The sequence below is a fragment of the Nomascus leucogenys genome, chromosome 21 (genome assembly GCF_006542625.1).
Source record: "Nomascus leucogenys isolate Asia chromosome 21, Asia_NLE_v1, whole genome shotgun sequence".
NCBI lineage: Eukaryota > Metazoa > Chordata > Mammalia > Primates > Hylobatidae > Nomascus > Nomascus leucogenys.
In genome coordinates this window covers 48,847,037-48,870,440 of record NC_044401.1, presented here as the reverse complement: position 1 = coordinate 48,870,440, position 23,404 = coordinate 48,847,037, and the positions used below count along the sequence as shown (strand labels likewise).

The 23,404-nt window shown below is 42.3% G+C and overlaps 2 pseudogenes; one reads left to right on the top strand and one right to left on the bottom strand.

The window, feature by feature from the left end:
* Positions 1 to 5,946: 5,946 nt before the first annotated feature.
* On the bottom strand, positions 5,947 to 6,564 carry LOC100587023 (annotated as a pseudogene).
* A 3,270-nt stretch (positions 6,565 to 9,834) lies between these two features.
* LOC105738800 lies at positions 9,835 to 10,020 on the top strand (annotated as a pseudogene).
* Positions 10,021 to 23,404: the final 13,384 nt, after the last annotated feature.

The following is a 23,404-nucleotide window of genomic DNA, read 5'->3' as shown; positions in this document are numbered from 1 at the left end:
TATATTATATATGGAATATGCATATTATATATGGAATATATGAATATGTATAATATATATGGAATATATAATATATGAAATAATATATATAATGAAATATATATTATATATAAAAAAAAAAAAAAAAAAAAAAAAAAAAAAAAAAAAAAAAAAAAAAAAAAAAAAAAAAAAAAAAAAAAAAAAAAAAAAAAAAAAAAAAAAAAAAAAAAAAAAAAAAAAAAATATATATTTATGTATTATGAAATATATATTATATATTTATGTATTATGAAATATATATTATATATTTATGTGTTATAAAATATATATTATATATTTATGTATTATAAAATATATATTATATATTTACGTATTATAAAATGTATAATATATAATAATATATACAAATAAAAATATATATATATTTACACTCCACTTAAAAATTTTTAACCTATCTGTAGCTTTTATATTTAAAATGGATTTCTTGTAGACGGCATATAGTTAGGTCTTATTTGTAAAAAATTTGGCTGTGCACGGTGGCTCACGTCTGTAATCCCAGCACTCTGGGGGTCTGAGGCAGGTGGATCACCTGAGGTCAGGAGTTCGAGACCAGCCTGGCCAACATGGTGAAAACCCGTCTGTACTAAAAATACAAAAACATTAGCCAGGCATGATGGTGGATGCCTGTAATTTCAGCTACTCGGGAGGCTGAGGCAGGAGAATCTCTTGAACCCGGGAGGCAGAGGTTGCAGAGAGCTGAGATTGCGCCATTGCACTCCAGCCTGGGCAACAAGAGCAAAACTGCATCTCAAAAAAAAAAAAAAATTCGATCTGATAATCTGTGCCTTTTAGTTAGAATGTTAGAACATTTACATTTACTGTGATGATTGATATGGCTCGATTTAAATCTAGCATATTGCTAGTTGCTTTCTTTGCCATCTGTTCTTTGTTTTTCCTTCTTTTCCTGCTTTATTTTTCTTCTGCAATGTCTAATATGCTGTTAATCCCATCCACTGTAGTTTTTATTTGTAGAAGCTTAATTTTTGACTTTTTTATATGTTCAATTTCTCTTTTCATCATGTTCATGTTTTCTTCTCCCTTCTTGAACATGTTGAGTATTTTTATGATAGTTGTCTTAATGCCGTAATCTAATAATTCTATCATTTGTGTCATTTGTTGATCTGTTTCTATTGATTAATTTTTCTCCTTATATTTTCCTGTTTCTTTGCATGTCTGATGATTTTTGATTGAATAGCAGACATTGTAAGTGTTTCGATCCTGGGTGCTTGATTTTGTCTGTTTGTGCTTTGTTCTGGGATAGAGTTTGATTCTTTTGTGACTTGCTTTTAAGCATTGACCCAGAATAGCGTTTAATCTAGGACTAATTTGGCCCCATTGTTGAGTTCCATTCTGGCCAGTGGGAACATGAACGCTTCCTGGCCCTGTGTCAACCCTAGCGATTGTTCTGTCTGCTACTTTTCAGTGGTTCTTTACCTAGCCTCACAAGTTTCTTCACATACATGCAATGATCAATATTCCACTGACTAACCAAGGAGAGCCCTGTGCAGAACTTCAGTACCACCTATCCCCTCTCTTCAGCTCTTTTTCTGGTACTCTGCCCTGTTAATTCTGTCTACCTTGTCTTTCTGAACACTGTCTCTGTAAATCAGGGAGACCACAAGAGTCTCCCTCCCAGCACTGCTGCCTGAAACTCCCTTCAGAGATGAGACAGCACAGCGATGGGGCTCACCTCATTTGTTTTCATTCCCTCAGAGATCATCACCCTGCACTGTTGGTAAAATCTGAAAAACATTGTTTTGCATATTTTGTTTTGTTTTGTTTAGTTGTTTAAGATGGGAGGGTAAGTCTACTCCCTGTTACACCATCATGACCAGAAGGAGAAGTCATATAATTTGATCTTTCTAAACACCAACAAAAAAGTTCTTTAGGTCAGGTGACTAGAGCCCTGAATTGAATTGCCATAATAGAGAGTCACAGTCCCTTATCCAGTTCCCAAACCAGAGCCACTTCCCAGACCAGGTATCCCTTGAATAAAGGGGAGGCTGGAATCCCTGAGGAATTACCTTGTGACACTGCCCCCAAGCCAGGCCCAAGAGACTCAGGTATGGTATTCCTTTTAGAAGTGCTGAGAAAAATTACTCTTTCTCTGCTGGGATTGCTCAGCTAGGAAGAGGTGAGGATAGAGATGCTGTGGCCATTGTGGGGTGGGTCAAGACATATGGAGGAAACAAGAACAAAGAAATGGACACAGCCTGGTTCCTGAAGCCATCTTTTGAGCCCCCACACCAGCTTTGTGGGTCGTGGTTGTTCAGTCTCATGAGCCAATGTATTACCTGTTTTGCTTAAGTCGCTTTGAGGTGGGTTTCTGTGTTGGGTTGAGACCTGAGGAATTTGTATCAGGGCATGAAAGGAGCTTCTTGAGAGAGGAAGCACTCCCAGGTCTGGATCACATGAAATAGTCCAGGGAAAATCCAGGCAATGTGAGTCTGCAGATTCCAATTGGGAATGCCAGCTAGGGATACCAAGGAGCTCACTTAGCCTGAAGAAGATGAGAGGGGGCAAACCAGGCATCCCAATTCCAGAGCTCAACCCTTGCCAGGATCCTAGCTGCAGCCCCTCTGGGAATTTCATGTCCTCTTTCTTGTCTCTACAAACATATGTGACATCTGACTTGTGACAGGTCTGGGGCTAGTGCTCCAGTGGGGAGGTATATTCAGCTTTTCTTGCATTGCTATAAAGAAATACCTGAGACTGGGTAATTTATAAAGAAAAGAGGTTTAATTGGTTCATGGTTCTGCAGGCTGTACAAGCATGGTGCCGGCATCTTCTTGGCTTCTGGGAAGGCCTCAAGAAGCTTACAGTCATGGTGGAAGGCGAAGCAGGATCAGGTACCTCATACAGCAAAAGCAGGAGCAAAAGAGAGAGAGAGTGGGAGGGGGGAGGTGGCACACACCTCAACAACTAGATCTTGTGAGAACTTACTATAGTGAGGACAGCACCAAGCCATGAGGGGTCCATCCCCATGACCCAAACTCCTCCCACCAGGCCCCATCTCCAACACTGGGATTACAATTCACCATGAGATTTGGTGGGGATAAATATCTAAACTGTATCAGGAAGAGAAAGGGATGCACAGGAGTTTCTGCATTCCTTGAGGGTAAGGTCCAAGCAGGAGGCTGGGAGCTGATTTTCTACATAGGCTACCCTGCCTCTTCTCCACCCTATCATACTCTGGGTGGTGTCCTTAGATATGCACATCTCCCCTCCCAGCCCCCAGACTTCTCAGATATCACTGAGCCCCAATTGCACTGAATCCAGTATCCCCCTCACCATGTACCTCCCTCACCCAGCCCACTATCCATCCAGGAACCATTCAGGGGTGCATCCTTAGTTCTAGGCCCTAGACCAAGCTCTGGTGCTACAGTATTGCCAGATACGTCCCTTCTTTCTACAAGTGGAGGTGAAATTCAGCCAGTCCTGGAAAGCCCCAGCATGGCTCCACGTGAATGCATTGCCAAGAAGAAGCAGAAGTGTGTGTGAGTTCTTGCCCACTAGGATGGCTATAGTAAATTAGACAGACCAAAATTACTGTCGAGGATGTAGAGAGATGGGAATGCTCATACACTGCTGGTGGGAATGTAAGGTGGTGTAGCTGCTTTGGAAAATAATTTGGTGGCCAGCCGGGTGTGTAATGGTGGCATGCCTCACGCCTGTAATCCCAGCGCTTTGGGATGCTGAGGTGGGAGGATCGCTTGAGGCCAGGAGTTCAAGACCAGCCTGGGTAACATAGCAAGACCTCATCTTAAAAATAAAACAAAAATAATTTGGTGGTTTCTCAAACAGTTAAACATAACACTACCATACAACCCAGCAATTCCACTCCTAGGTGGAATAAAATGAAAATAAGAGAAATGAAAGCATATGCCCACACAGAAACTTGTACATTAATGTTCTTAGCAGCATTATTCATAATAGTCAAAGAGTAGAAACAACCCAAATGCTCATCAACTGATGAATGGATAAACAGTATGTGGCATAATGAAACATTATGCAGCTATGAAAAGGAATGAAGCCCATTTACATGCTCCAGCATGATGAACCTTGAAAACATTAAACTAATTGAAAGAAGCCAGTCACAAAAGGCCACATATTGTATTTGTTACCACAAGTTGTTGAATTCTATGCTTGAAATGGATGAGTTTTATGACATGTAAAATACACCTCAGTAGTTTTTTCTTTTTAAAAAAAGTGTGTTAGGAGACTGATGAGGAGTAATGTGGGTGGACGGTGGAGACGGAAGACTCAGTCCTGAGGTTTGTCTTTCTTAATAGTTCTGAAATCTGCCCAATTCTCTCCATTCCTACTGCCACCACCCTGGACCAAGCTGCCATCATCTGTCTGTTTCGCTGACCACTGCCACAGTGTCCTCACTGACCTCCCCATACCTGCTCCTTTGCCCTCTCCATTTACTGGCCACACCACAGTCAGATGGGGGTCTTTTTTGCAATGTGGCTTTGATTGGATCACTGCTGCTTAGAAAAAAGCATAGGCACAAATCTCTGAGCTGGGCAAGCATTCGTAGATATGACACCAAAAGTACAAGCAACCAAAGAGGAGGAAAGCCAGATAAATTGTACTTCATCAATATTTAAAATTTCGTGTTTCAAAAACACTATCAATAAAATGAAAAGACAAGCCACAGAATGGGAGAAAGTATTTGCAAGTCGTATCTCTGATGAAGGTCTAGTGTCTAGAATATATAAAGAACTCCTTAAACTCAACAATAAAAAGACAATCCAATTTTTTAAATGGACAAAAGACTTGAATGGGCATTTCTCCAAAGAAGATAGACAAGTGGCAACAAACACATGAAATAATGCTCAGCATCAGTAAAACGATGTGCATCAGAAAATGCACATCAAAGCCACAGTGAGCCACCACTTTACATCCACTAGGGTGGCTGTAATAAAGATAGACGATAGCAATGGTGAGGATGTTGAAGCATTGGAACCCTCTTGCATTGCTTCTGGGGAATGTAAGAAGGTGCAGCCATTTTTGGAAACAAGTAGGCAGTTTCTCAAAAAGTTAAACATAAAGCTACCATATGACCCATCTTCTGCTCCTAGGTATATATCCAAGAGAACTGAAAACAAATGTTCAAACAAAAACTTACATTATGTTCAAAGCAGCAATATTCCTAATAGCTAAAGGCTATAAACAACCCAAATTGTCCACCAACTGATGAATGGATGGGCAAAATATGGAATGTCAATGCCATGTAATTTTATTTAGCCATAAAAAGAGTGAAAAAGTGATATGTAAATTATATCTTTTTGGAACATAAATATTTTAATTGTCTAAAATGATATTTTCTTTAAGAGTTATCTTCAGTTCAAAGCTCACTTTTTGAAGTGTCACATCCGTCAACCTTTTAAGAGACATAAAATTATTGAGAAGATATCACCAGAAGCTATGTAAACATTTCAGCTAAAGGCAAAAGGAAAGCTAAGGGTGTTTTCACAAGGAAAACCAAAGAAGACAACCAGAAGGAAACAAGTTCAACATGGCCATATCAATCTGGGTAAAAGAACTAGAGTGGAAACCCAAGCTGCCGAGAAAGCGGGAGAAGGAAAGAAAACTTGGTTCAAACAGATCGCACAAGGAAACCCAGTACAAATCCTGGCTTTGGCATTATATTGGTAACCCTTATTTTTGGTCATAGGTAACTCTAATACTAGTCCTATTGTTGCAAAACCAGTCCAAATGCTACCTGCTAAAAAGAAATCTCTCATTGACTTGTTGGGTAGGTGGTACCCATGTCCTCCCCCACCAAGAGATCAGTTCTGGCAAGAGGGCTCCAGTGCATCTTGATGGTGCTGTTGGTAGGATGCCCAGTGATGTTCTGCTGCCTGAGATACAAGGTGGGAGGAAAGTGCACTTCGTTCATTACTCAATCAACATCTTGGCCTTGAAGAAGCAACACAGGTAGAAAACCTGCCAGGTGGCTAGTCCAATGAAGCAGAACATTAAAGAGACACTGAAGTACAGGGCTCAAGTGTTTGTTAATTCACTGGTATCACACATCTCCTCTCTCTTCTTCACGTAGCAAAATCATTAACAGTAGATTCTGACAGGTCTTCTAGGCATTGCAGCTCCATCTATAATGGTTTAAGCTTCTTGACTTTTGTAATCTCCTTGTAATTTCTTCTTTGCCTCTACTCCGTGCTTCATGTCTAGGATTACAAATTGACCAGGTATCCATCCTGCTTCCTTGCTCTCAAATCACACTTCAAACATGTCATAATCTTCCAGGATAAAGGTGAATTTCCCTTTGGTTGCATCCTCTTTGGAGTAGAGAATGTGGCCAGCAGAATCTGTGACATTGAGGTGGCTGTGCAGGCTGCCAGCACCCCCAGACTGGTTGGAGATCTCGTACGCACCCATCACTAGCAGGTCCTTGTGGATCTCCTCGCAGAGGAACTTTCAGGAGTTAATGGGCAGGTGGAAGGAGATGGTGAGGACCAGGCTGGGGCTGAGCAGAAACAAAAACAGCCATGCCAACATCGTTACTGAAAAAAAAAAAGGAGTGAAGAGTGAAGCACTGATGTATGCTATGCCATAGATAAACCATAAAATATGTTACATGAAAGAAGCCAGACACAGAAGGCTGCATGTATAATTGCATTTACATGAAATGTCCAGCAAAGGCAAACCCATAGAGACAGAATGTAGATGAGAGCTTTCCAGAGGTTGGGGGTTAGGGTGAGTGAGGAGTGACTGCTAAGGGGCACAGAGATTCTTTATGGGGTGATAAAAATATTCTGAAATTAGAACAGTGGTATTAGATAGGAGTGATGGTTGCAAAATCTGGATATACTCAAAATGACTGAAACACGGAAGTTTTTAAGGTGAATTTATGGTAAGTGAATTATACCTCAACAAAAAATATTAACAAGTAATAAGACACTCCAAATTTTAGTTATGTACATGGCCACCCAGCTAGAGACCACATTTCCCAGCCTCTTTGTAATCAGCATGGTCATGTGATTAAGCTTGGGCCAATGAGATTCCAGGAGAAATGATGAGCCCCAACAAGCTGTTTCCTCTGGAGTCCTCATTCTCCTTCCCCTGGGCTGGAGGGCAAACATGGAGGTGATCATTGTGCCACCAGGGGCTAGACAGAGACAAAACCCGAGGACGGTAGAGCAACAAGATGGAAGGAACCTGGGTCTCCAGATACTCTTGTGGAGAAGAGCTGCCCTGCCAGCTCTGGGCTGCTCCTCAGCAGACTGCTTCTTGAGGAGGGAATAAGCCAAAGCCATGAAGAGACTCATTTTTTCCCTCTGCTTCCTGCTTTGACATGTCCCTCCCTGAGGCAATGAGTACAGAAATGACCTGATGACCTGAATAGGGGAGGAGGTAAAAGAGGGCTTGAAGGAAGTCTTTGGGCAAAAAATTGATAATTTTAAAAACATCTTCCCACAGCAGTACTTCTCATGGCTCTTAGGATGAAGCTCAGAATACTAAATATGCCCCTCCAATGTGCCTGGGATCTGGCCAGATCCTGGATCAAGACCAGGATGTGGCCTTGCCTCTGCTTCCAATTTAGCGCAGGTTCTCCAGGTACTTGTATGGAATGGCCACTTCAGAACACTTTCCACTTTGTCTCATTATACGTTAATTTGTGCTTCCTCTTGGTTGATGTCTGTCTTCTCCATGAGGCTGTGAATCTGAGGAAGTCAGAGACTGTATCTGTTTAATAGACCATGGCTAGCACTTGGTGCATGATAAATGCTTCATAACATTTGTTGAAAAAAAAAAAAAAACTAAATGAACGAAGGAAGGTGTTGTAAATTAGGGGCTTTTGTTAGTCTGAACTATTGACTTCAAATGACAGAATTGCAACCCAAATATACAGGCAAAAACAAGTTGGTATGGCTGATGTAACTGGGAATTATAAGGCACTAGACAGAGACAATAAAACCAGTCTCTTTCCATTACTGTCTCTACTTTCCTCTACGTGGGCTTCTTACAAGGTGGCACAGAAATTCCCGGTACTCTCAGGCTCTTGTCCCTCCAGTTGAGCTACTTTGTGGGAAAAAAAGACTTTTAAATTTTCCGGTGATTCCAGCAAAAGTCCTAGAATTTACTCTAATTGGTCTAGTGTGTGTCATGTGATCACCAATGATCCAATCACTGAGGCCAAGGACATCTGGTACTGTCTTATTTTTGAAGTGATGTTTGAGCCTACACTGAATTCAGGATAGAGGAGATTTGTGAAAGTGGAGATGAGGAAAGGGCTTTTCTCAGCAATGTTTGAGGGTACGCACAGTGTGGGGGGCAAAAATAAGGCCTATACTGGGGCATAGGTTCATGAGAAAGGCAGCTTAGAGTCATGATTAGAACTCAAGATGTGGTGTTAACAGGCCTAGGTGAAGTGAGCAGAGGCTCTGCCACTTACTAGTCGGGGCATCTTGGTTGAGTCTTCACTTTGCCTTGCCTTGATTTCCCCACCCATAAAATGGGGATTAAAAAAAAATCCTAAGTTAGAGGGGTCTTGGGAGAATTTCATGAGACAAAGTACATGAAAGAACTTTGTAGTCAGGAAAGTGGACAAAGATAGAAGCCAACATGAACCTGCAAAGGTGGGGGATGCAGATAGTAAAGTCCTTGAGTGCTATGAGAAGGTGTTAAGAGAGGGAATGTGTTCGTTGGTTTCTGTCCATTGCATGTAATAGATGATCAACTATAAGCCTTTGTCAATGGTAATTATTTTCTCACATAACATGAAGCCCAGAGGATTGGGCAGCTCCAAGTTTGGATAGGTTAGTGGCTCACAAATGCCAGCAGGAATGGAGCCATAAATGGGGCCAGGTGCCATTCATCTTCCTCTTACAATCCTCAGCATGTTCATGGTCATGAATTGACTGCTTTGGATCTATTTGCCAAGAACAGACAAGACCACATCAGGCAAAGAAGATGTGCATCTTCTCTACCATCACAGGAAAGCTTTCAGTTGGGGTTCTTGTTTGCAAGCAATGCAAACTGACTCCATGTAACTTAAGCTTATACCATCTCCCCAAAAGGAGTTTTCCCAATGGTATATTAGTTAAAATTAGATTTTCTGCAAGTAATAGACAATCTCAAAATAATGGTGGTTTAAATATGATGGGAATGTATTTCTTATTTTTGAGAAGTCCATAGGTGGACAATCCACGGCTGCTGTGGATTTGCAGAGTGCTAGGGACCCAGGCTCTTCCCAGCTCAACACTCTGCCATCCTAGATGAAGGTCTTCATCCCATGGCTCAAGATGGCAGCTAGAGTTCTGCCATCATATCTGCATGTCAGGCAGCAGGATGGGGAAAAGGAGAGAGAAGAGAGGGCAAATTCCAGATGAAAACGTATGTCCGCACAAAGACCTATATGAGAACAGTTAGAGATGCTTTATTCATACTGCCCAAGACTGAAAGCAACACAATTTTCTGTCAACTGATGAATGGATGAACACATGGTGGTTTATCCATGCAATGGAACACTATACAGCAATAAAAGGGATACAGCTATTGATACATGCAATGGTACAAATGAATTAGAAGGCATCATGCAAGGCAGAAGCTGCATGACCTTTGTGACCTAGACTTGAATGTCACATAGCATAATTTCCACCACCATGATAGAAATGGTCAAAAACCTGTCCAGACTCAAGGGGAGGGATCAAAGGGAGATAATGTCAAGGAATTGGCATCTATGTTTAATGTGTTGACTACGCCTTCCACGTGCACCACTGCTTCTTCCCTTCTCGCTTGGGAACTCTAGTCTCGCCTCGGGTTGCAATGGACCCCAACTGCTCCTGCGCCGCTGGTGTCTCCTGTGCCTGTGCTGGCTCCTGCAAGTGCAAAGAGTGCAAATGCACCTCCTGAAAGAAGAGCTGCTGCTCCTGCTGCCCCGTGTGCTGTGCCAAATGTGCCCAGGGCTGCATCTGCAAAGGGGCATCAGGGAAGTGCAGCTGCTGCGCCTGATATTGGGACAGCCCTGCTCCCAAGTACAAATAGAGTGACCCGTAAAATCCAGGATTTTTTGTTTTTTGATACAATCTTGACCCATTTGCTACATTCATTTTTCTGTGAAATATATGAATAATAATTAAACACTTAGACTTGGAAACAAAAAAAAAATTACCACAGTGTTATCTTGGACCAGAGGTAGAGATGGGTGGTTAATAGTGTTTGATGATGCTGAGTGGACAAATAGATTGAGGCAAAGGGAGAAATTACTAGATTCAACAATGAATCCATCCCCATGGAATTCTTTCAAGAGCTTAAGGGGGAGGTGGGAAAGCCAAGACAACCAGCGCTGGCGGCAGAAATGCAGCACACCTAAGGTAGATGGCTTAGCAGAATAGAGATCTCCTGCAGACTCCTCTTAGGAACTTCTGAGAAGAGTTGTCTACACTCCTGTCTTCTGCTTCTTTAACTGCCTGCCCACTCCCTCAGCCTTGGCCACCTGGATTCTGCTCCCACTGCCATTGAAACTTCTCTGGAAGGTACTCCTCTCCTCTGCTTGGGCCACCTGAAGCACTCGATGTGTAGATCCCACCCTTTTCCCTTGATTTCTTCTACTGGTTGTACTCTCCTAAATTCCTCCTGATTTCATGCCCACTCCTTCTCTGATGCCAACTGTCTCTTCTATCACCTCAAAGTCAGTGTTTTCCAATGATATTCCCTGGTTCCTCTTCTCTCTCAGCCCACTCTTGTCCATGCTGTGGCTTCAGTCTTTACCTCTTTGTTGATAATTTTCAAATCTTGGTCTGAAGTGCCAGAGATTAGCCTTTGTTGATAATTTTCAAATCTTCGTCTGAAGTGTAGGCTCCTCTCTTGTACTTCAGACCTCGTTACTGCATCATTTCCTGAACGGTGTAATGCCGCACAGGCATCTCAAATTTGGAATACCCAGAGTTGAACTCATGATCTCTCCTTTTCGTCATGCTTGCTTCCTCTTCCCCGGTCCCTGTCTCTGTGCAGGGTCCCACCAACTGTGAAGCTATCAGATAAAAATCTTCACATCATCCTGTTATCTTTCTTTTTCCTGTATCCAATCAATCAGTAGGGTCTCTTGGATTCACCTCCTAAGTGTTTCTTCTGCTCATCTTCCTCTCCATCTTCACTGTTAGCCACTTCAGTTCCTACTTCCATCAATGGCAGATTAAGTTTTCCAGACCAACACTTCCTCTGAGAATAACTAGAAAATCTGGACTAAATATTTTTAAAAATCTCTTTAAAGAGCTACTATAGCAATGAGAGATTGCAGGGCTAAGATAATTGGAGTTAGGTTGGTAAAAATCTGTGTAGTCCCAGCTACTCGGGAGACTGAGGCAGAATTGCTTGAACTCGGGAGGCGGAGGTTGCAGCGAGCCAAGATGGTGCCACTGCACTCCAGCCTGGCAACAGAGTGAGATCTGAAGTTGATGGTAAGCCCTAGATCAGCCACTAAGGATAGAAGGGACACCCAGAGATGGGTGTCTGGCAGATGGGAGTCTGGCATTTGGTACCATTTCCCTCTCAAGGCTGATTCTGAAAGGCTGAAAAGTTAAGAAGTAAACCGAACTCTTTTTTTTTTTGAGACAGTTTGGCTCTGCACCCAGGCTGGAGTGCAGTGGCATGATCTCGGCTCACTGCAACCTTCCCCTCTTGAGTTCAAGTAATTCTCCTGCCTCAGCTTCCCAAGTAACTGGGGTTACAGGCATGCAACACAATGCTTGGCTAATTTTTTTATTTTTTCAGTACAGACGGGGTTTCACCATGTTGGCCAGGCTGGTCTTGAACTCCTGACCTCAAGTGATCAGCCTGCCTGGGCCTCCCAAAGTGCTGGGATTACAGGTGTGAGCCACCGTGCCCGGCCTTAAACTGAACTCTTGACAGATTCATCGTCCTGAGAAGATAAGAAACAGAGGTCAGAAATTGCCCAGAAGCAGGGGCCTTGATAAAATCCCCCGGTTCAGACCCCAAAGGGCACTACACCCTGGAAGCAAGTTTATACTTCTGGCCTGACAGCATGAGGAGCTCTATGGACCCCGCCGCAATCAAAACTGGTAAAAAGTTATTCTAAAACAATCACTCTGGAAATGGTCCTAAGAACATACGGCAAATGAAGAAATATTTATTCAAGCAAATCTCCTAAAACTCAGTCTGTGGTACTTGAACCAAGACCCTCTTTCCCATTGCTCCCAGCTCAGTGAGATAGTGAAACCCTGCATCGTGCTAGTATAGTCAAGGACACAGGACTCCTTCCCCCGCTACCCTGCAGCTTTCTGTTGAAGGGCTATCCTCCTGGGAGGGGCAGATCTTCAGATTTTTCTCATTCTGCCCACAGCTACCTGTTTCTGAGGCTAAATTCTGGGCAAGTGCATCTCAGAAGTGGAGGCTCCCTTCTGCCCAGCACCCCCCCCCCCCATAGGACAAAGGCTCAGTACAGGGCACAGAACCACCGAGAATCCTGGGGCCCCTACTGCTCACCCCTTGTCCTGTGGGATGAAGGATCCACGCTGGGAAAGGTAAGCTAAGGAGACCTGGGGCTGCTGCTGCCCCCTCTGCACTGAGTGCTCAGTTCCTAAAACTGGGGTGTCACTGAGAGGAGAGCATGCCATTGTTCTTGCCCCAAGCACCAGAGCTGTGGCTCAGAGATTTTGCCCAGAGAGAGAAGCAAGCCATAAAATAGAAAACTCCAAATCTCTCCCCAAAGGAACTGACTTTACATGCAACAGAGTTTGGAGGAATTCAAGCCTAAGAGCACTCTGAAACTCAGTGGAGGTTGTGGTGAAAGGCCATGAGGGGGATGTTGCTAGATTCAGTGGAGAAACAGGCTAAACTGCAAGCTGGCTAGTTTGCTGAATAGAAATGGGGAAGAGACAGCTGGGAGGGGCCCTCTTGGGAGTTAGAACAAGTTTCAAACACTAACCTTGGGAATTATTTGTGCAGTTTAGGCCAAGTGCAAAGTCAGAGGGGACAGAGTCCACATGAGACTGCCCTTACTTTTAATATTAATTGCAAGTTTGGGAGGTCCCCAAGTTTTGACAGTTCACTGGAAAGACTCACAGAACTCACTAAAAGCTGTTAAATTCAGTTACAGTTTATCACAGGGAAAGGATGCAGATTGAGATTAGTCAGAGAAAGAGGTAAAGAGGGCATAGTCCAGGAAAATACCAAAGCAGAACTTAATTGTTTTTTAAAGAGAACCAGGAATGATAAATAATATGGCTAATACAATAAAAACTATAAATATATAGTTGCTCTCCTTTCTCCTCACAGCTTCTTTGAGACCTGAAGTTATATAAAGTAATAATTATAACACTGTAATATTGGGTTTATAACATTCATAAATGTAATATATAAAAATAACAATAATACTGTAAAAAAGGGGAAAAGTGAATAGAGCTATTAGAAGCAACATCTCATTGGAGTTAAGTTAGTAAAAATCTGAAGTTGATGGTAAGCCCTAGATCAACCACTTAGGAAATACCTCGAAAGGATATATTGAAGATAACATTACATAAGTTTAAAGGCTAAATCAGAAAATATTTAATGCAAAGGGAAGGAGTAAACTAGGAATAGAGGAACAAAAAAGACAGTAGACAGAGGAAAAAAAGTAAAATAGCAGATGTAGATCTGATTATATCAATAATAACATTATATATAAATGGATTAAACAATCTAGTCAAAAGTCAGAGATTGTCACACGGGATAAACAGACAAGACCCAACTATACATTGTCTAAAAGAGCCACACTTTAGACTTACAGATACAAATAGACTGAAAAAAAGAATTGGAAAAAGATATATTATGCAAACAGCAAACACAAGAGGGCTGGATTGGCTATACTAATGTCATGTAAAATAGACTTTTAGCTGGACTGAATAAGTAAAAGAGAGAAAAGACTCAATATCTAGAATCAGGAATGAATGAGGGAATATTATTACTGACCTTACAGAAATAAAAATGATTATAAATGAAAACTATGATCAATTATATGCTAATAAATTAGGTAACCTAGATGAAATGGGCAAATTCCTAGAAAGGCACAAACTACCAAAACTAATTCAGGAAGAAACAAACAATCTGAAAAGACCTGTAACAAGAAAAAGATTGAGTTAGTAAACAACAATAACAACAACAGAACTACTCCCAAAGAGAAACTCAGGGCCAGATGACTTCTGGTGAATTCTACCAAAAATTTAAAGAATTTCACAAGTTTTTCTCCAAAAAAAAAGAAGATGAGAGAACAATTCCTAACTCTATGATGCCAGCAGTACACTGATACCAAAACCAGACAAAATTACATGAGAAGAAAACTACAGACCAATATCTCATGATTATGAATGCAAAACTCCTACACAAAATACTGGCAGACTTAATCCAGCAACATATATAACAAATTATACACTATAACCAAGGGGGATCTATTCAAGAATGTAAGGTTAGTTAACATTTAAAAATCAATCAGTGCAATACACCATATCATCAGAATGAAGGACAAAACCAAATGATCATCTCAATAGATGCAAAAAAAAGCATTTGACAAAATCCAACAACATTTCATAATAAAAACATTCATCAAACCTGTAGTAGAAGGGAACTTCCTCAACCTGATAAAAGACATCTACAAAACACCTACTGCTAACATCATACCGAATCATGAAAGACTGGATACTTTTTCTCTAGGATCAGACACAAGGCAAGGATACCCACTCTTGCCACTTCTATTCAACACTATACTAGAGGTTCTAGCAGGCTAGTTGGTCAATTAAAAGAAATATAATGCATTCATACTGATAAGAAAGGAGTAAAATTATCTCTATTCACAGAAGACATAATATTATAAACAGAAAATCCTAAGGAACTCACTAGAGAAAGTATTAGAGCTAATAAATGAATTAAGCATGGTTGCAAAATACAAGCTCAATATACAAAAGTCAATTGTATTTCTATACACTTGCAATGAACAATCTAAAAATGAAAGTAAGAAAACAATTCAATAGCAAATAGCACCAAAAACCTAAAATCCTTAGTGATAAATTTAACAAAAGAAGTGTAAAACACATAATCTGAAAACTACAAACATTTTTATTAAGCAATGTAAAGAAAATAGAAATAATTAGCCAGGCGTGGTGGTGCAGGCCTATAATCTCAGCTGCTTGGGAGGCTGAGGCAGGAGAATTACTTGAACCCAAGAGACAGAGGTTGCGGTGAGCTGAGATCAAGCCATTGCACACTCCAGCCTGGGCAACAAAAGCGAAGCTACGTCTCAAAAAAAAAAAAAAAAAAAAAAAAAAAGAGGAAATAGAAATAAATGGAAGAACATCTCATATTCATGGATCAGAAGTGTTAATATTGTTAAAATGACAATATTCCCCAAATTGATCTACAGATTCAACAAAATCTCTGTCAGAATCACAGCTGAATTCTTCTAATGGTAAAATAGAAAATCTGGTTCTAAGATTCATATGGAATTGTGGGGGATCAAGAATAGCCAAAAACAATTCTGAAAAAGAACAAAGTAGGAGGACTTACATGTCCTGATTTTAAAACTCACTACAGGCCAGGCACAGTGGCTTACACATGTAATCCCAGCACTTTGGGAGGCCGAGGCAGGTGAATCATGAGGTCAAGAGATCGAGACCATCCTGGCCAACCTGGTGAAGCCCCGTCCTACTAAAAATGCAAAAATTAGCTGGGCATGGTGGCGCACACCTGTAGTTCCAGCTACTCGGGAGGCTGAGGCAGGAGAATTGCTTGAACCCAAGAGGTGGAGGTTGCAGTGAGCCGAGATCATGCCACTGCACTCCAGCCTGGTGACAGAGTGAGACTCCATCTAAAAAAAAAAAAAAAAAAGTACTACAAAGCCACAGTAATCAAGACAGTGTGGTACTAGCATAAGGATAGGCATAAAGACCAATGGAACAGAATAAAAATCTAGAATTAAACCCATGCATTGGTGGCAAACTGATTTTTCACAATGTTGCCAAGATGGGAAAGAATAGTTTTTTCAGCCAGTGGTACTGGGACAACTGGATAGCCATATGCAAAGGAAAGAAGTTGGACCCTTACCTTACACCATATAAAAAATTAACTCAAAATGGATCAAAGACCTAAATATTCACTGCTATACAGTTTATCCATATAACCAAAATCCACTTGTACCCCAAAGCTGTCAAAGAAAAAAATAGACCTAAAACTATAAAACTATTAGAAGAAATATAGGAGTAAATCTTCAAGACCTCAGATTTGGCAATGATTCTTAGACTGAACACCAAAAGCATAAGCAACAAAAGAAATAAATAGAAAAATTAGAAATTTGTCGAAATTAAAAACTTTTGTGCTTCAAAAGATAACATCAAGAAAGTAAAAAGACAACCCACAGAATGGAATAAAATATTTTCAAATTATGTATCTGATAAAGGACTTGTATCTAAAAATATTTTAAAAAATCTTACAGCTCAATAATTTTCTAAAAAAACAAATAAACAGCTGGGCGTGATGGCTCATGCCTGTAATCCTAGCACTTTGGGAGGCCAGTGAGGGTGGATCACGAGGTCAGGAGTTCAAGACCAACCTAGCCAAGATGGTGAAACCCCATCTCTACTAAAAATACAAAAATTAGCCCGCCATGGTGGTGGGCACCTGTAATCCCAGCTACTCGGGAGGCTGAGGCAGAAATTTCTTGAACCCGGGAGGTGGAGGTAGCAGTGAGCTGAGAGCGCACCACTGCACTCCAGCCTGGGCAACAGGGTGAGAGTCCGTCTCAAAAAACAAGAACAAAAACAAAAGCAAAAACCATATAAACAAATTCAAGTCCTTTGGCCGTTTCAAAATGGCCAAAGGACTTCAATAGGCTTTTCTCCAAAGAAGATATACCAATGTCCAATAAATGTGAAAAAAATGCTCAACATCATTAGTTATCAGGGAAATGCAAATCAAAACCAGGAGACACTGATTCACATCCACTAGGATAACTATAATAAAAAGTCAAATAACAAGTGTTGATGAGGATATGGAGAAATTGGGACCCTCATACACTGTTGGTGGGAATATAAAATGGTACAGTCACTTTGGAAAACAGTCTGGCAGTTCTTCAAATGGTCAAGCGTGGAGTTACCCTACGACTTAGCAATTTTACTCTTAGGCATCTACCCAAGAGAAATGGAAACACATGTTTACATTAAAACTTGTAAACAAACGTTCACAGAAGCACTATTCATAACATTCAAAAGGTAAAAACAACCCAAATGTCCATCAACTGATAGATGGGTAAATAAAATGTGATATAGCCATAGACTAGAATATTATTCAGTCGTAAAGAGAAAGGAATCCTGGCACATGTTACTACTTGGATAAAACTTGAAAACATTATGCTAAGTGAAAGAGCTAGTCCCAAAAAGAATATAATCCCATTTTTATTGACTGTCTAGAATAGGCAAATTATAGGGACAGAAAGTAGATTAGTGGTTGCTTAGAGGTAGGGCATATGGGGGTGATAGTTAAAGGATGTGAGTTTTTTTTTTTGAGCTATGAAAATATTCTAAAATTGATTTAGAAATGCTTGCATAAATCCATGAATATATTAAGCACCACTGAATTTTGCACTTTGAATGGGTGAATTGTATAGTGTGTGAATCATATCTCAATAGAACTGTTATTAAAAACCAAGCAAGAGTAAATCAGAAATAGGCCATCTCTCATTGGGATTGATGCTTAGTTTTGAATTATCTCCACGATTGGATTGAGATGATCGAAGACTGGTAATGTTTCTACCCTGGCTGTTCTCTAGAAGCAAATGTAAATCCTTTCTAAAGAAAGATACTATCATTCAGAACTTTATATTATCTCTATAGGTTTTCATAGACAACGTCTGGCATGCAATTAAAAATCACCAGGCAAATGAGAAGATGGGGTGTGATTGAAAACACAAGAAAAAGGACAGAAGAAACAGGCTTCATTATCTTTTAGGTTTCAGCTTAAACATTAGTTCCTCAGGAAAGTTTTTCTGAACTCCCTGGAATTATAAGTCCCTAAGTACATTTAGTTCCATTCCACCCTATGCTTCCCCTAGTTACTTATTCAATGTCTGTGAGCAAACTGTATAACCATGTTCAGTATATAAGTTTTGCACAAATTAGAATTTAACTTGTTCTATTCACAATTTGAAAGACATAAAATCAACTTAGGTGCCCATCAACAGTGGATTGGATAAAGAAAATGTGGCACATGTACACCATGGAATACTATGAAGCTATAAAAAAGAGCAAAATCATGTTCTTTGCAGCAACATGGCTACAGCTGGAAGCTATTATCATAAATGAATTAATGCAGAAACAGAAAACCAAATACCTCATGTTCTCACTTATAAGTGGAAGCTAAATCTTGGGTACACATGGACATGAAAATGAGAACAGACACTGGGGACTCCAAAAGGAGGGAGGGAGGGAGAAGGGCAAGGATTAAAAATCTCCCTATTGAGTACTATGTTCACTCTCTGGGTGACAGGATCAATAGAAGCCCTAACTCCAGCATCATGAAATATACCCTCCCCTCTTCTTTTTTTTTTGAGACAAGGTCTTGCTCTGTCGCCCAGGCTGGAGTACTGGAGTACAGTGGCACAGTCATGGCTCACTGTTGTTTTGACCTCCTGGGCTCATGCAATCTTCCCACCTCAGCCTCCAGGTGCACACCACCATGGCTGGCTATTTAAAAAAATTTTTTTTTGGTAGAAATGGGGTTTTACCGTGTTGCCCAAGCTGGTCTTGAACTCCTGGCCTCAAGGGATCTTCCCGCCTCGGTCTCCCAAAGTGCCAGCATTACAGGTGTGAGCCATTGCACCCGGCCGAAATATACCTTGAAACAAACCTGCACATATACCCCCTGAAACTAAAATTAAAAAAGAATTTAACTTGTTACAGAGTTTCAGTCATCTCTCACATTTCCTCTGAAAAACTTATATATATATTTTTCACTTACATGTTAAAGTAAAATTTTACATGTAACATACATACAGAAAAGTAAAATACATATAGAAAAACGCACAGCTCACAGCTGGTGAATTTTCAGAAACAGAACACACCCTTGTAACCAGAACCAGACCATCCTAGGATCCCAGAGACCCTCTGGGGCCCCTTCCCAGTCACCAGCCCTTCCCCAAAGGGTAGCGAATTTCTCTCTTCTAACACCTGTCTGTCAGCATTTCCAGGATTAGTTTTGTTTGCTTTAGTTCAATGTATTTTCAAAGCTTACAAAGATGCATGTGCAAGAACGTTCACTGCAATTTCATTTATGATAGCAAAAGATGGAAAAGAATGAAAATGTCTATCAATAAGAGACTGAGTAAATTTATTATAGTCCTTCTTATAATAAAATTCTATGTAACCATTAAAAGTAAAGATACAGATATGAATCTACTAACATGGAAAGATGTCCAAGATATGTCAGTAAAGTAGAAAATCAAGTTTTATATCTGTCTATCTGTATCTCATTTATGTAAAAAAATTCGTATTGACTTGTGTGTTTGCAAATGCATAGCAAATATGTGTCCACTGTTCACAACTGGGAGAAGGGAATGGGCTAGGAAGGGTGGAAGTTGCGCTTAAAAAATATAGGCGTCTATTTTTTACAAGGAGCATGCATTCATTGTGCAATTTTAAAGGCAACTTAACAATTAAGAAAAAAACCCACAACACCTGAAACTTGCCTTTGGTGTTAACGCGGCTGAATTGAAAATTGTATTTATTTACTAATGAATTTTCACTGGCCTGTATCTATTCAAATGACAAATGTGCATCCTGTCTGACATAGAGATTCCCCTTCTTTGGGTATTCTCAAAGTAGCCTTTGTGTATACACACCAGAAGGCATCAGTGAAGATAGCCATTGTTTGTAAGAGCAAAACAATAGAAATAACGTCAGTGTCCAATCATAGAGGAAGAGCTAAGTAAACCATGATGTAGCCATTCACTAAATAATGTAGTAGTTAAGGAGAATGAGTGGCTCTATTTATTAGCACGAATAGGTCTCTAAGATAAATCTCTGAGTGCAAAAAGCAAGGTGCCGAGTACTGTGCAAAGCATCATAACCCTCCTCTGGCTACGCATACATATGTACATAGGGCATATGAAAACATCTAGAAGGATGCATTCCAACCTGATGTCCATTTTATCAGCCCAGGAGGTGGTGAGTCTAATGTGTAAGGTTTCATCGTGAGGGCTGAAGGCACCCAGGTGTGAGCTTGAAATAACATCAACTTTCCTTCTCCTGTCCGTTATGGCATATAATCCTCAGAGGAGAAATCAGAGGCTCAGAGAAGGGAAGGGACTTGTGCAGGGACACACAGAGGGTAGGTGGCTGAGCTGGGATCAGCTCCAGGTAGGTTTGGTTTCAAAGCCCGCGCTCAGCCCACTTCTCCCTGGGGGAGGTGACGTGGAGGCTCAGGGGAGCTGGAGGGACTCAGTGGGGAGGGGAGGGGCCTCCTCCTCACCGGGTTCCCTGCTTGGTCTCAGAATTCCTCTCCTCACTGTGCTAAGCAGCCTGGTGGGTGAAGGGCACTTTCAGGCCAGGGGCACAGACATGCCGGGGGTTCCCTTTAGGACATTCCTCTCAGCATTCCATCTCATCTGTGGAAGCTCTGGGCAGGAGGAAGTTCTTGTTGATATGGAGCTGGAATCTTCCTCTGTGGGAGTTCCCCACAAGCCCCATTGTTGCCATCTACGCCCTGAAGGCCGTTTGCTTCCTTAGAGGGATGGTGAGAGGGTCCCCAGCACTGCCCTTCTCCAGGCTGGGCCACCTCAGCTCCTCAAAGGGTGGGCCTCCAGCCACCTCCCTTTTGCAGTTATCTCCTCTAGACCCTTGCCCCTGGCTGGGCCTGTCCCCTCTGAGGTGGGCCTCCTAGGGAGGATTGGCTGCTGATAACCAGATGAGGCTGTCTTCTGGATTCTGTAGAATGGGAAGGAGATCCTTGGAGGAAAAGATGCCAGCGCTGCCGGGGTCTCGTGGGTCATGTGCTCCCAGGTGACTTCAGGGAAGACCTGTCATGGTTCTTGACACCCCGCAGCCTGGGCCACTTTTCACACTGCCAACACGGAACCAGAGCCTGTGGCCAGCGTGGCCAAGCCAGGCACCTCTGCTAGCAAGGCACATCGCTCGGTGGTTTCCGTAAGTTGGTGGTGGTTGCATAACTCCTTCACCAACTGCCATGCCAGATATATTTTGCAACCCAGCCCGCTGTGCCACACACGTCGCGGGCACGGCCAGGCCTCCCACAGCGGCGGGAGGAAGTCTGAGAGTGAGACCCTGACAGCGCCTCCCAGGAGCCTTCCACAGGACACCGCCTCTCCCCAGGCCCTGCATGCACCCCCGGCTGGGCAGTGCAGGAGGCTCCTGGGGACCCACTGTCTTCCGAGAAGACACCATCCTCTTGGGGATCAGGTGGAGATAGGCCTCGAAGTCCCACTGGAGGGAGACAGCTGCCCTCAGTCCACAGGCTGGATCCCACACAGGCCACAAGCCTGGAAAAGACCTGCAGACACATAGGGGAAGCTCAGCATCGTTCCAGGAGGCATGGGAGGGGGGCTCCAGAGCTAGTCCCGAGGACAGGTGGACCCATGGCCACCTGAGAGGAGAGAGGGAGATTCACCCTGACGCAGGAAGAGACAGGAAACTGCACCAGCCTGTGTGTCTCTCGCCACAGAGAGCTGTGAATGGCCAGCGCTTAGGGCGTGGCTGTCTCCAGAGAGCATCAGAGCCCGGGGGGCATTTGTCCACACATTTGTCCACAGGCATTTGGGCCCCATCGTTCCAGGGATGAGGGTGATCCACATGGCTTCGTGGTGTTCCCAACCAGAAGTGAGGAATCTCTGGGGAAAAGGAGCCAAGGGCGGAGAGAGGAATTCCCATTCCTGCAAAGGTTGCTGTTGGAGTTGGGAGTGTAGTGAGCACTGTGATGAGTCTCACAGGTTCCCTGCTCAGCCTCATGAGATTGGCTGAGCCTCTGTGGTGGCCGCAGCCCAACTCCTCCCTCTGCCCAATCCTGCCTCCTTGTTCCCATAACCAGATGCTGATTTTGAGGGCTCTTCGATAGACCTCTTGGAGCCTGCTCCGGAGGGAGCCCACCTAGCAAGTACTCGGACCACAGGGGCACAGAGGGGCCCAACTAAACAAAAGCAAACACGTAGGATTCCAACCGGCAGATCCTCTGCTCCCCAGTGCCAGTCTCTTCCAGCTTCTTCCCGTCCAGCCTCTCCCATCTGGCTGCCCGTGTTGGAGCATTGTTTGCACTGCCTTAAACCAAGAAAGGCACTGTCGTGCTGAAGGAGAGAGTGGTTGGCCATTACAGACAAGTGTGAAAGACCAGTGTCTAACCGAGGCTTTCTGGCGAGGACATCCCCACTCAGGAGATAGAACATTGGATGGAGAGTTCGCCTTTGGTATAAACACTTGTGAATTACTCTACTTTGGAAGATGTCTAGGACATTTTTGGAAAGATGAAAACTTCGGATTGCCTTATAACTCACATAGCAAAGGTGAGCCTTTACCATACCATATCTAGGCAGAGCAAAACCGGGACTAGCCATCAGCAGTTTTGCTCACCTATCCGGCAGGAGTGATTTCAAACACATGTCTAGGGTTGAATCATTTACCAAATGCCCTTCTGTTATTCATTGCAGCAGTAGGGATCCAAACTCTGTTTGGAAAAACAAAAAAAAAAAAAGGTGGCGGGTGGGGGAAAGGAGGTGTTGCTGCATATAACAGAAAAAAAAATCTAAGAGTGGTCTTTAGGTATGGTTTGATCCAGGGGCTTAAATCATGCCGTGAAAACTTTGCTTTCTGTCTGTCTCTGGGGTCTGCTTCCTCTGCATGACTCCATTCTTAGGAAGCCTCTCCTCTGGTGTGGCAAATTAACTGCAGCAGTTCTGGCTTCATACTCCCCACTGTTACAGAGGTGACTGGGAAAATTAATATCTTTTCCAGCTGTCCGAGCAAAAGTCCTGGGACTCACTTTAATTGGCTTGAGTGACTTGGCTTTGGCCATCTCTGAACCAATTGCTGTGCCTTGAAAGAAATGCAGTGCCCTGATTGGTCATGCCTAACATTCCCCTGTAAACATTTCCTGAGTATCTGGCTGGTGTGAGGCCATGTCACAGGTCTGTGGATTATACAGATATCATGGCCATTCATTTGCCCTCAAGAAATCACTCTTCTAGTAGGGTAAACTGACATACAACAAGCTTAGAAAATAATCCATTATCTGATTTGATTCACACAAAGATCTTGTAAGAGAGACTGTTATATATATGAACTTTTTCTGCAGATAAGGAAACAGAGGCTCAGAGAATTGAGTCCACATACAGCCTAACGGATGCCTGATG